Raw genomic sequence first — 15,375 nt, forward strand, 5'->3', positions numbered from 1 at the left:
TGCACCGCTGCTGCTTGTGATGCACTGTTATTGTTCTACATGAGGGAGGCTTGCACTGCTGCTGCACATGATGCACTGTTATTGTTTTATGTGAGGGAGGCTTGCACCGCTGCTGCTTGTGATGCACTGTTATTGTTCTATGTGAGGTAGGCTTGCACCGCTGCTGCTCGTGATGCACTGTTATTGTTCTATGTGAGGGAGGCTTGCACCGCTGCTGCACATGATGCGCTGTTATTGTTTTATGTGAGGGAGGCTTGCACCGCTGCTGCTCATGATGCACTGTTATAATTCTGTGTATGTGTGGGAGGCTTGCATCGCTGCTGCTCATGATGCACTGTTATAATTCTGTGTATGTGTAGGAGGCTTGCACCGCTGCTGCTCGTCATGCACTGTTATCATTCTGTGTATGTGAGGGAGGCTTGCACTACTGCTGCACATGATGCGCTGTTATTGTTCTATGTGGGGGAGGCTTGCACTGCACATGATGCACTGTTATTGTTCTATGTGAGGAAGGCTTGCACCGCTGCTGCTCATGATGCACTGTTATCATTCTGTGTATGTGAGGGAGGCTTGCACCGCTGCTGCTTGTGATGCACTGTTATTGTTCTATGTGAGGGAGGCGTGCACCGCTGCTGCTCATGATGCACTGTTATTGTTTTATGTGAGGGAGGCTTGCACCGCTGCTGCTCATGATGCACTGTTATAATTCTGTGTATGTGAGGGAGGCTTGCACCGCTGCTGCTCGTCATGCACTGTTATCATTCTGTGTATGTGAGGGAGGCTTGCACTGCTGCTGCACATGATGCGCTGTTATTGTTCTATGTGGGGGAGGCTTGCACTGCACATGATGCACTGTTATTGTTCTATGTGAGGAAGGCTTGCACCACTGCTGCTCATGATGCACTGTTATCATTCTGTGTATGGGAGGGAGGCGTGCACCGCTGCTGCTCGTGATGCACTGTTATTGTTCTATGTGATGGAGGCTTGCACCGCTGCTGCTCTTGATGCACTGTTATGTTTCTGCGTATGTGAGGGAGGCTTGCACCACTGCTGCTCATGATGGGCTGTGATTGTTCTGTATGTGAGGGAGGCTTGCACCGCTGCTGCTTGTGATGCACTGTTATCATTCTGTGTATGTGAGGGAGGCTTGCACCGCTGCTGCTTGTGATGCACTGTTATTGTTCTATGTGAGGGAGGCTTGCACTGCCATTCTGTGTATGTGAGGGAGGCGTGCACCGCTGCTGCTCGTGATGCACTGTTATTGTTCTTTGTGAGGGAGGCTTGCATCGCTGCTGCTCGTGATGCACTGTTATTGTTCTATGTGAGGGAGGCTTGCACTGCCATTCTGTGTATGTGAAGGAGGCGTGCACCGCTGCTGCTCGTGATGCACTGTTATTGTTCTATGTGAGGGAGGCTTGCACCGCTGCTGCTCATGATGGGCTGTGATTGTTCTGAATGTGAGGGAGGCTTGCATTGCTGCTGCACATGATGCACTGTTATCATTCTGTGTATGTGAGGGAGGCTTGCACTGTTGCTGCACATGATGCACTGTTATTGTTCTATGTGAGGGAGGCTTGCACCGCTGCTGCTGGTGATGCACTGTTATTGTTCTATGTGAGGGAGGCTTGCACTGCTGCTGCACATGATGCACTGTTATTGTTCTATGTGAGGGAGGCTTGCACTGCACATGATTCACTGTTATTGTTCTATGGTAGGGAGGCTTGCACCGCTGCTGCACGTGATGCACTGTTATTGTTCTATGTGAGGGAGGCTTGCACCGCTGCTGCTCGTGATGCACTGTTTTTGTTCTATGTGAGGGAGGCTTGCATCGCTGCTGCTCATGATGCACTGTTTTTGTTCTTTGTGAGGGAGGCTTGCACCGCTGCTGCTCGTGATGCACTGTTATTGTTCTATAGTAGGGAGGCTTGCACCGCTGCTGCTCGTGATGCACTGTTATTGTTCTATGTAAGGGAGGCTTGCACTGCACATGATTCACTGTTATTGTTCTATGGTAGGGAGGCTTGCACCGCTGCTGCACGTGATGCACTGTTATTGTTCTATGTGAGGGAGGCTTGCATCGCTGCTGCTCATGATGCACTGTTTTTGTTCTTTGTGAGGGAGGATTGCACCGCTGCTGCTCGTGATGCACTGTTATTGTTCTATAGTAGGGAGGCTTGCACCGCTGCTGCTCGTGATGCACTGTTATTGTTCTATGTAAGGGAGGCTTGCACCGCTGCTGCACATGATGCGCTGTTATTGTTCTATGTGAGGGAGGCGTGCACCGCTGCTGCTCGTGATGCACTGTTATTGTTCTATAGTAGGGAGGCTTGCACCGCTGCTGCTCGTGATGCACTGTTATTGTTCTATGTGAGGGAGGCGTGCACCGCTGCTGCTTGTGGTTCACTTGTTTGTGTGTTTGAGAGCAGCTGGAGTTTCTTCAGAGTAGTCCTTATCTCTTCTTTGAGGTTGGAAGCCTTTCATCTCTGCTTCCCCTCTTGTACTTGTCGATGTGTCTTGTCTGGTGACGCTGCGAGCTGTCATCTCTGTAGTGATCTACACGGGGCAGGAGTGGCACCGTCCATTGGTCACCTGCCATGTGAGTCCTGTGGCTGCCACGTCGTCACTGCCTCCTCAGCTATCCTTAATTTTTTTCAGAAACAAACCTTCAAAGTCCAAGGTGCATATTATCTAGGAGATACGATAAGTATTGCAAATTGCGCCTAGCGCAATTCACTCTATCGCTGGATTATATCGCCGTGGTAGCGAGGTATCATCAACGTTTTGCTAACTGGCGATGTAATTCCAGCTATAGAGGCCGCTTCTCAGGAATAACGCGTGAAATCCAGTGATGATTTCACAGCGCTAAGGAGAAGCTTGCTGATAGGGGAGTGTGGTCCTAACCTGGCAATCCACCTCCCATTATCAGTATGCCTAAGTCACTTTTAAAGCAGGCGTTACATTCCTGCAATAACCGCGGTTATTTATATCGCTTAGCGGGTCTGCTGCATGGGTTGCTAATATCGCGAAGCCGCGTTAGCGAGCTTTCCCATGTTGTTTTACAAAGGAACACCTACTTTGCATGTCATTCGCAATATTGATCGCTGATGTGCAAAGGCGACAGGCAACAGGCGCTAACGCTTGTTAGCGTGTTCTTGATGATATTGAGATAATAAAATCGCCGCTTTTTCGACGCTATGTGCCGAAAAAGTGGCAATATCTCTCTTGATTATATGCCCCCAAGTTTCTTTCTCAAAACAAAAAAAAATTCCCTGTTGGGGTAGGAGATTTTTCTATGCCCCTCCGGGGTTTGTGGTCTTTTGTACCCTGGGTGCAGCACGCCTTGCGTGGCAGTGCCAGGGAGGAACCATCAGTAAAGTTGACATCGGCCTGTGTCATGAGCCGTGGGGAGAGCGAGGAGAGCCTCATATTTATGCGGTCCCTCTGACCCGTCAGACTCTAGGCCCATCCTTACCCTGGGTTTGCGTTGCCCTTGCGTCCCTCAAGGGGGCGCAAGTACAACACAAATCCTGAATGATATTTACCAAGCCCCCTTGCGTGGCTCTGCGTGGCTTGGTAGATGTGGAGGGCGCAGCGCCGTCGCTGCCTTGCGTTGCTCTGCCCAGGGAGGCGTTGCATGGGTGGAGAGTGGGTGTTGTATTTTGGTGCATTCCCAGGTTTACCTTGAGTGACAGACCTGGGAATGTGTCAGATGCTGCCCTTCCCGAGGGCGGGCGCAAGAGGTGTATTTCTGCTCCTTTGTTCCTGTTCATTCTTTGCATTCTGCAGCACACATAGAAAGAGGAAACTGCCTCTCAGGATGTTCTTTGTGCAGGAAGGTGTCCAAAACAATCCTGCCGACAGCGCAGGCATGGTGCGAGGACTCCTGCGTTGGCGCCTGGATGCACTGAGTGCGGCCAGCACAGGCAGAGAGCAGGTATGTACAGTAAAAAGTAAAAAATGGTGCATTCACGCCCTGTCACCGAGTGAAGCAAGGCAGCTTCCTGCATTGTGTGAAAAGATGCCTGATGTGTCCAGTGTGTGTGAGATGTACTATCACTCTGCAATTCAATGTATGCATCCCACATTAAACTTACACAATCGTGTGTGGTCTCCCAGCACCCGCTGATGTCCAGCCCTTGCTGCTGCCCACCGGGGCCTGACAGCATGTATACATTCCTCCAAGATAAGCATTGGTAGCTGCAGGCTGTCAAAGCTCACAGCCCCTCCCCCACTCCAAGGAATGGATTCTCTGGTATTTTTAGACTCAGAAAAGAGCTCCTCTGTGCACAAGGAAAGTCATGAGAAAGAAATAGCAGAGTCCTCAAGTAAAATCATATCACAGGGTCAGGCTGACACACACAGACTATCACAGGGGGCCTCATTTATGAGAAATGACGCATCGCTGAGTGAAAGCAGCGATGCACCATTTCTCAGTGCGCACTTCTTGCGACATTCCTGATGCGTCATATTTAATGTATGACGCATCATTGCGCAAGGAGTTACAGATACGTCAGTATTTCTGATGTATCTGTAGGCGCAAAAGTGACGCATTGCTGGAGTGTGCGACAAAAGTGACGCAACTCCAGCAATGCGTCCTTTCACATGGGGCAAGCCCCATGTGAAAGGGCCTGCGTCAGTCTTACGCCTGCTGTGAGGTAGGCGCAAGATTTTGACACAACGGTGTCCTAAAAGTGACGCAGTGAAATCTCATAGATTTCACAGCGTCTTTTCCAGGACCCTTCCTTGCATCAATACGCCCCCCCTTTCATACATTATACCTGGTGCAGGTATAATGTGACGCAGGGGTTTACAAAGTGACGCATCTACCTAGATGCGTCACTTTGTAAGTATGGTGCATCGAGGCGCATTTTTTACGCCACTGGTGCATCACAAAAAGTGACGCACCGGCGGCGTAAAAGTGACGCACAGCCTCATAAATGAGGCCGACTGTATCACAGGCAACAAGATTGATCCTGTATCATGGGGACAGACACACACACAGAGTGTCACAGGTTATAGAAACACATAGAGTACCAGAGGCAACACGTATGATCTGTTTATCACAGGGGACAGACACACAGTGTCTCACATGGTATAGACACACATAGAGTACCACAGGCACCCGGGTCTGGTGGCTCAGTGGACTAATCCGTCCACTGCAGGGGCCTGTGTTCGATCTAATGGTCAGATGTTCAAATCCCGGTGGGTCCACTCAGCCTTTCATCCATCTAAGGTTGATAAAACGAGTACCATTGAGTTGGGTAACAATAAGCATCTGTTATTCAACACCAGGACACCTACGGGTAATCGGGCGCTTTACAAATACACGTGTTATGTTAAGTATGATCGGTTTATCACAGGGAACAGGTACACACAGTGTGTCACAGGGTAAAGACACGTACACACAGTACCACAGCAACAAGTAATAACTGTTTATCACAGGGCACAAATACGCACTTTGTATCACATGATATAGACTCACACAGGATCACAGTCACTCGTGCTTTCTTTCGCTCAGAGAAATATACTAAGAATGCACAGAGGGTCGTTTTCAATATTTATTGAATAGTGATTCTTGTTTCGAATATATGGGCTGCGATGATTAACAGACAGAAGCAGATAAAAGTTACACTAAGTGTCAACACAGAAAATAAAACAAAGAGTTCCACCATCTTGCTGAGACAGGTTATTTATGCATACATAGAAAAGATTACAACGATCGAGCGTACTCCTACGATGGTTCAACCTAAACTACATGTCTAGGGTGGGAATGTATGATCTGCCAAGAAACCCTCCTGTCTGGATGATCTAACCCCTTTACCTGGTGGGTAAGAGTAGAGGACCCAGTCTTGGTCATGAACTAGACACCCCTCACGGAGATGTCAGTCAGCTGCTAGGCGAAAGCTTCAGCATGCAGGGAGCCCTCGAAGTCAGTTGAAGTGTCTCCTCTCATTATGTTAGGAAACAAAAGGCTGTATGGAGAAATTGGCATTCTTGCTTTGGGCCGAGATTGTGATCAGCGTAACCATTGTTTGTGTTCTACAGACAGCTGTGTTGCCACATGTATGTAATATTTAACACATTTGTATTACGCACATGAGTGGCCTGCACCATGCCAAGGCAATGTGGTAGGATTCTCATGAAGTGTTCTGTCTCAGGAAGGTTTATTTTTCAGCGAAACCAGCCCAAGTGTCACAAATGCAAAATATGTGTCAAACGTTAATGTTGTAAAGAGCAGGCCCGGTAGCAATTAGTATCATTCTTGCATGTGCACAAATCATTTTTCCTTAAGTTGACACATTAAAATCAATTGGCGGGTAAATGAGCCTACAAGGGATTTATTAAATCAAATATTTGTAAAATTATTGCATTCAACGTTGGCAAGCTCTATCAAAGTAGTTTGCTATTCAAATTTTCAAACACAAATTCCACTTATTCATACATGAACAAATCATCAAAGAAAGATTTATCAAACGGTGTATATATTCAATAATGTAATTTAATAAAATATGAATGAATTACACAGACAACTTTGCCTTTGATACAATGATCAATAAAATTGGTGTAGTTGTTGACGTTTCGGTCTATAATTGTTTACATCCACTAGACCATCTTCAGGACATTTAAAAATACAGATGAATGACCCCTGTATAAATACGAAAAACACAATAATTACCATGTATTCCTCAACATTACTGTAGGAACTGGGGTCACCAGTTCCCCGGGGGGTAGCTTGGCGCGAGCAGGTAGGCACCCGAAAGCTTAGGTGTAAAGTGAACATACAGCACACGTATCCACTGAGACAATAAACATACGCAATGACGGACACCACACCAGTAAGGTGGATTAAAACCAATAAGTTTTATCTAAGATCAAAATCACGACTGGTAGGTCATTCAGGGTAATCAGGTATTTAAGGTAGCATTAACTCCATTGCACATTTCATTAGGCAAAGTAAACATTTCAGGAGAAATCAGGCAACCTCTTTTTAGGCAAGAAAGAACATTTCCTTAATCAGGGCTAACCAGGTCATTAGACTCATTAATCAGGAATAACCGGGTCAGGAGGTTGAAATAATCATTTCATCAGATAGAGACAAGCATTTCATTATGCAGGAATAAACAATCCATCAGGCAGAAGTAAATTCAGGGCATGCAGGCTCCAACAACCTTCCACTGAAAGCGGTAACAGACCCCTAGCCAGGGGTTAACTCTAGCAGGCTCAGTCACGGGGGCCTAACGGAGGTCCTGGCCCAGTTCATTAAGCACTAGGAGTGCCACGGGGGCCATCGGGGCCCAGTCACCAGTTTTCTCCAGGGAGGGGCAAGCTCAGGGCTTCCTGGGGCCTCCCGCCCTCCTCCCGGGGGGTTTGTCTACCTTCTGGCAAGGAATTGGGGGCCAAAGGGGCCCAGCAACAGTTTCCCCAGGGGAGGGGCGAACTCGGGGCCTTCCGCCCTCCTCCCCGGGGGTTTATCTCTCTTCTTCAGGCCTCCCCGGCCCCTTGCGTAGGCTGGCGACTTCAGGGGGAGGGCTCATACTCCTTCTCGAGCCCTCTGGTGTGTGTGGGGGCCGGTCAGGGCCCTCCCTTGGCTGGCGCCGGCAGGTGGGGGTGGCTCAGGGCCTTTGAGCGGTGACAGATGAGCCCGGGGCATCCTACTGGCTCCGGGGACCGATGGAAGCAGGCTGAGGCAAGGAGCGCCCGCAGCCGCCAATGGTAGTGCGGCCTGCGGGGCGCGGCCTCAAGGCCCAATGGTTGCGCGGCGCTGGCGGGGGTGGAGTTCAGGACACGCCCCCGTCATGTGACGTAGGGAGCTGGCTTTATGGCCTAACGCGGCCAGCTTCGAATTCCGGCTGCCCTCTCCTGACACCGGGGGCCTTCGCAACGTGATGCTTAGCGGGGGCAGGAGGCTTTCGGGCGGCGCGGCCTACCGGATGATCGCGGCGACCTCCCCAAGGCTCCGGGGGCCGCCGCAAGGACTGCACACAATCAGGCTGGGCACGGCCCACCACCACACGGCGGCGGTCCTCTCCTGGCACCGAGGGCCGCCTGGAGGCAAATCACAGGGCTTCACAGGGCAGCCTCAGCTGCACGGACGACCGGGGCTGTGGCGGTGAGTGGGGGCAGCGCTCCGGGGCCCGCACACAGCGCTAGAATGCGGGGCAGTAGTTCTTGGCACTTGGGGGTTATAGCGCTTCTCAGGGGGATATAGCGCTTGGGCCACAAGCTGAACACGATCAGTTCAGGGTGCCAGCCGTCGGTCATGGCAGCGCTTAGTAGGCAGTTCAGGCAAGGCAGGACAGCGCTGGGGGCACAGGTTGAGGCAAGGCCGGAAAAAAATAGGGAAAGTCCACCCTAGGGCTGACAGGTCTAACAATTACAATGAGAATCACAACCGTGTAAAAAATAAATTAAATGTGTCAAGAAAGACAGATGAAGGTACCAGTAAAGAAGAGAGACACATCCTACCCTTCTCGTGAGAGCATTATTTCACATAGCTGCGTAAACGGAAAGAGTCAAGAAATGTTTTAACGAAATGTCCTTGTCACTTACTTCAAGAAGGTTGAAAGTTATTATTGGTGTTTAAATCTGAACCAATATTCAGTGGCAAGAAAGCCTTCAACCTTTCAGCAATCAAAGCTAGAAGACGGAAAGACAAATATATATTTAATATAAATAAAGCTTTGTGTGTGGGATGCATCTTCAATTCAACTTACTACACGAAATAAGAAAGAGAGTTATTTCATCTTTCATCAAAATTCTACTTCCGCGTTTTGATGCATTAAATCCCTGTGTGTACATCTATTGCTGTAACTTTGAACTATTTAAATCTATAAGACCAGCATTAAATTTGTGTCAAATACCCAAAAGCATCAGAACAAACATCCAAAAGACCTGATTGATTGTGGATTCAGAGACTCTGGGGCCGATTCACAGAACTAGCTTAAGACAAAATCCTAAACTTACTACTTTTGGTATTCACAGAAGTTAGGATTTTGTCTTAAGTTTGTCTTAAGACAAACTTAAGACAGACTTAAGACAAACTTAAGACAAAATCCTAACTTCTGTGAATACTAAAAGTAGTAAGTTTAGGATTTTGTCTTAAGTTAGTTCTGTGATTCAGGCCCATTCTGACGTTCAAAGCTATTCCTTCAAAGCAGACGTATTCTGATAGTCATGAATAACCCTTATTAAAAGACACAGGGAGGGATAGTGTATCTTTCTTTAAAAATTCACCTCCAAAATCCATGTGGAAGGCAGGCAAAGGCCCGAAGCAATGATCGACTTCATCTTAACCCCGCCTGTTGGAACCACACATGTGGTCTTTGACCCAGTTAGAAGATCATACTTATGCTCAAACATCCGTTTCTAGGTATTTATATACAGAACAAAGAATCATACCAATCTTACTTAAATATCATTAAACCGAAGACCAGGATATGTTCTTCAATTTTGAAAGTGGTCTGAAATCGTTAAATCTACAAACAGAACGAAGATAAACTCAATACGTTTTATTGACATAACTTTGGTCGCTAATCATTAGTCCATGAAGCTGTTTGAAAATTGAGGCCTCATTTATCATTACCTGAATGAAATCGACGTAGGTCACAGATTCCGTAGTGCCCTCAATAAATCGGAACATCAATGCGATTTTCCTCTGTTGAGGTGACACCTTTAATAATATAACGCAACCGAGTGAATCAAAAAATGCTGACTACCGAGGACAATGATGTCCAAAGGAGTTATGGCTATCTTGTAATGTTTAAAAAGGACTAATTTCAGTGGATTTATAGCCGTGATGAAAAACAATATCACCCACAGCTTAGATCCTATAAGTCAAATTCCTTAATTTGGGGGACATTTTTGACAAGATATGCCAACCGAATAAATCCTGTTTGGTATTAAACCGTATCTATAATATGAATGGACTGTGGAATACCGACGTGTATGTGAGTTAGAGGCCATCGTTTGAGATGTTAAAAGACTTCAATCGATAATTTCCACAGAATCCACAGACTTCTAAGTAAATTTAGATTCCTGACTTTTGGGAAAGTGTGTCATACATTGATTACCAAGTTTATTTTAAATGTCCTAAAATTGTAAGGAAGATTTAACTTAACTTTCAACAAATATGTGTAAAATGGGAATATTGGAATGACAACTTGAATTGAATATAGATTAATGCAGGAATTAAAGTAAAATACCATTTGCGATTCTCAAATAGCGATTTTTTTGAGAATCGCTATTTGTGAATTGCAAAATGGTATGTATTTAAAAATTCGCTCTTTTTTCTTAGCGATTTCTTAAAATTCGTTAATTGCGATTAGCAAATTGCTAATTGCAATTAAGGAATAATTTCCCATTCATTTCTATGGGCCAGGAGGCCCATAGGAAGGAATGGTAAGTTATTCTCCATTTGCGATTCGCAATTTGCTAATCGCAAATTAAGAATTATTTCAAGGGTGCAAGGGTGTCTTAAAGACACTCTGCTGCACCCCTGAAATTTACATGTGTGCGCATAAGGCGCACATACATGCCCTAAGGGCATGTATGAGCGTCACATGGCACCTTTACAAATGCCAAAAGTGTTCTTAGTGTAAATTGGCAAAACTTAATTGGTTCTTACATAGCATTTAAGGAATCGCAATTTGCGATTTCTTAAATGCTTAAGCAATATTAAGGAATCACAAAATGTGCGATTCCTTAATATTGCAATGCGTTTTAGTTGATACATTCCATTTTCTGATTTTTTTGTCGTAAACGCTGCTTTTTACCGATTCGCAGTGTTTGCGACAAAAAATCGTTTGATACATCTGCCCCATAGTCACTTATCTTCTGCCGCGTGATAAGCCCTGGTTCACTTCAGAAGAACATGGTAAATATAATTCCATTTGTAAAGAGGGTGGGCGGTACCGTTTTCTGTCACCGAAATTATACATTTTGAACGTCACTGGGAGCGCCAGTCTCTAACTCTTCATTACCTGAGCAAACTGAATCTTTATAAGAGTTTGAGTGACCTCTGATGGTTTCCGTTCTTTCAAAGCTACCTCTCAGCGTGTGAGCGAGCGCCGTGACCTTTATATTACCGAATGACACCCCACAGCTTCGTTACGAAGTAACAACCCTCCACCGGTACTGCTTTTAACCAGCCCATCTCCACCTCACTTCACATATGAAAGAAGTCGCACTTCCTTCTGCAACTGGTAGCCTTCTTCACTTACAGCACCTCCCTGGAATAATACAGATTTACTGAGTGGAGAGACATCATTCAACTGGCACCACTGGAAGCATATTGACGATCGCCCAGATTCTGACGGAGGTCCGGAGGAAACCCTTTCAAGATCTTTGACAGGTATACCACCAATCTGGTGTGTAACTAATGTACAGGATATCAATTTAGAGAGAGAACAGCTAGGCTGCGGGTCTGATTTAGTGTGGCCCACAGCCACACTAAAGTCGATAAACCAGTGAAACACCAGCAAAAAGTGGGGGTGAGCATAGGAAGCAGACCCTACTCTCCTATAATCATCACTCAGCAAAAAGTATATCAAAGGCTGCCAGATGAATAAAGTAGCATTCACTGCCTCTAGGACTGAGAACCACTGGCTAAATGACACATTTGGGATGACTCTTTCCTTGATGCCACTGAAAGCACAAAATAAGAAATGTTTGTGTTTTGTTCCCACGTATAACAAAACAGTGCACCAGAATGGACTGAAAAGTCATCATCGTTATTACTTCACTCTAAAGATTGTAACGATGCTCTCAGATTGCCGTCTAGCAAGTGGCGAGGATCTCTTACAGGGAAGCACTTCAGCTCAGGTATAGATTTTGACAGGTCATCAAACAACCTTCTCATATACGTACCTGATTTCCTGCAAATACAAACAATATCACTCCACTCTTGGTTGAACTCGGTAAGAACTTCTTCCAACTGCATTCCAAGTATCACTGCGTCCCATGTTTTACAAAGGTCCTGTGTCCTGTTTTCATCACTATCCAAGATGCTTGGTGATAGCACTCTCTTCACATATACCTGTCCCCATACACTTTGTATGTTTGAAGCCTGGGGTATTTGGCAATTCACTGACTATCAGTACTGACTCACTAGAAAAGGGGACTGATGTATCAAGGGGTTTTACCCGGTCTTTGTGGGTAAATATGATGATACACATTGGGAAAGATTCTTATGAAACAGATGTTTTACATATCAGTGAAAGAATCACACGTAGCCAAAATATCAAATATGATTTTTAAATTTCCTGATTCTCTACAGTTATTAAAATGATTAAACAAGACTTAAAACATGCTTTTAAATCTTGCATCTTTATACCAAAGACCACAAAAGTGAAAACAAACAAAAGGAAGAGGAAAAAATATTTTTGGGACATCACGGAACCAACAAAACCCAAGCAGAATAATGTTAACACAGTCTTTCTTGCTGCTACCTGGCATTATAAAGTTACATGGTGTTGGCCCCTTCAGGAAGAAACACAAATGACTCTTCCACTCTAGTTTTCCTTTCTTTTAATGGCATTACGCTTGTGGTTGAGCCGGTGTTTTCCAGTGTTTATATGTTCACACTGATGAGGGCTATTTCCGTGTTGGTGAGGTTTTATCAGTTAATTTAGGTTAAACATAAAACAGGACAGCCTAACTATGAGATACCTGTAGTTACTGCACCTATCTATAATATCCACAGACCTGCCTTGTTGTATTTGCATAGACAAGTGATCTCTTGAGGTCTGGGCTGGTAAATGTAACCAATCAAGAGCTTTCTTAAGCGAAGCCTCTGGCGGTGCTGGTTCACCTGTATATCGCTGTCCAAACATCTCACCGTCCCCTGACTGGGTGCATCCTCTGGGGAAAGCCCATTGGTCCGCCGGGGTATCACTTTTTTTGACACACCGGCAGCGCAATGGGCTTTCCCATATTCACAAGGTCATATAAAGTCACCCTGCGTGACCTTTCATGGCCTTGTAAATATGGCCGCCTTTCACGTATATTTCTGTTTTGTGCAGAAAGATGTTCCTTCCTGAACAAATACAATCGACCCCAGCAGCGCAGGCCCCCTTGCGAATGACGCAAGCATGCCTGCACTGGTGCATGGCAGCCACTTGTGCGCCAGTGCAGGGGAAAGCACAGGCACCCTTGCGAATGACGCAAGCGTGCCTGCGCTGGGGCCTGGCAGCCACTTGTGGGCCAGTGCAGGGGAAAGCACAGGCACCCTTGTGAATGACGCAAGCATGCCTGCGCTGGGGCCTGGCAGCCACTTGTGCGCCTGTGCAGGGGAAAGCACAGGGATATGTCATAGTGTTATTAATGGGCTCTGAAAATGACGCAACTCGCTGCAGCTAATGGCTTGCAGCGCCGCGCTGCATAATGTTTCTTGTAGATGAGGCCATCGATCATCCCATAACCCTTTTTCATGCAAAGGAGCGGCCGGCTGCAGTTCTCACAGATGCAACCGTGCTGTCTCAGCATATTGCGGCGTGCCAGTGTCTGGAAGCATTGGGCTCAGCTTCTGGCAGGGAGGCAGTCTGGGCCAGCAGTGACAATGTCCCCTCATTTCCTGACACTCTCTGTGGACTCAGAGTAGTCGTAGCCTTCTGAATAATAGCAAACACTGCGAGCTCTGCATACAGCTTCAAAGGTGCCCCAATGAGAATGGGGGTGCTCTTCTGCACTGCGAAGTGTGCAGTGGTGCAAGCTTGCTCACAAGGATAGTGTCTTTTCATTACTGAATGCAGCAGTCCACTAAAATATGCAATGGGTTTATGTCCTAAGGGCTTTTCTGTGTAAGGACAGCTGTCACCACCTGACCACTGCAATTGCAGAATAAATACAACTCCTTAGTAGAAGGAGTGGACCCCAAAACTGGTGCATTTGATATTTCAGATTTTAAGTTTCTGAAAAGTCTCCCTCTTCTCTGGTGTCCGTTGTAACTTGGCATTTCTGTCTCTTGCTTGTTGGATGGCAGCGAACAAGGGTGCTATTAATGTGCTGTAATCAAAAACCCATTGTCTCACACAATTACACAGGCCAAGAAACTTCTGCATTCTTTTGACAGTTTCTGGCTTGGTCATTTGGTGGTGGATGTGGTCCTTTCAGGGGTCACTCGATGACAATAACTGCCCTAAACAATGTTCCTGTTCCTGGCAGTACGGAATTTTCTCTTTCTCCACTATGCATCCTCTCTACTTTGTGTCTTCTCCGAAGAGTGATTAGAAGAGATATATGCTGCGGGTGCGTCACTCTTTCCCATGTTAAAAGTGACGCACCAGCAGTGCGAGGGGTTGTGAATGAGCCCCATCGTGTCTCTTCTTCTCTGCTGCTCAGTGGTTCTGCAAATCGATATGTCATCGACATATTGCAACAGTGCGCTGTCACACTGGAAATTTGACAAGTCATTCTTTATCATTCCCTTAAAAATGCTCGGGACACTCCAGGGTACTTCTCCTTGCTCTTACAACACCTGTATAGTTAGGGAGATGCCTTCATCTGCTTTAGACAGAAGATTTTGTCTTCCTTGAATGTAATTGGGAATGGTGTGTCAATACGAATGAGGTCGATATCAAGGGAGCCCTTAGTCCATCGGTACTACGGACAGATCTGGTTTCCTAACAGAATCAAAACCTCTACTGGGTTTGGGCGTCCTTACTTCTAACACTGGCCAGAATGCTATGCCAGAAAAATTGGTTGTTATTGCTGGCTTTCAGAGCGCCATAGGTTGTTGTTACTGTAAATTCTCTTTGCAATATTAATTCAGCATCAGACATCCAAGAGTCTTGCCTTTGTCGCCGGAAAATAAACTGTTTAGGTAACTGAACCTCCCTTCCCAGTAACTCTGGTATTTTTGGTGTCCATACTAATATAATGAAGAGAGAGCCCAAACTTTTGAGGCGGGTAATCTCAGGAACCACAGCACCAATCACAACACCCAATACAGAGTTGGAAAGGGCAGTTGCAGCAGAAGGACATAGGCTATGCGGACACCCACCATATACATTTAAAAGGTAAAAGAACCGTGCCAGCAAAGTAGTCCCTTGTGGGCGTGTCTGCGTTGTGCTGTGGGCGTGTGCTGGGGGCGTGACAAACGCTGGGGGCGTGTGGTACATTCCGCCCTTCATGCCATGTCTCATATTGTGTGCTAATCTCACCCTGCTCCTTTTAAATACCCCTGCACCCCATAATCATAACCCACCCTTACTCCTTGAAATACCCCAACACCCTCAAACACTAACCCATCTAAACCCTAAAAATATACCCTGAACCCCAAAACCCAAACCTATCCCTAAACCCTAAAAATACCCCTGTACCCCAAAACCCAAACCTAGCCCTGAACCCTATAAATACCCCTATACCCCAAAACCAAAC

This window comes from Lissotriton vulgaris, chromosome 7, assembly GCF_964263255.1.
Source record: "Lissotriton vulgaris chromosome 7, aLisVul1.2, whole genome shotgun sequence".
NCBI lineage: Eukaryota > Metazoa > Chordata > Amphibia > Caudata > Salamandridae > Lissotriton > Lissotriton vulgaris.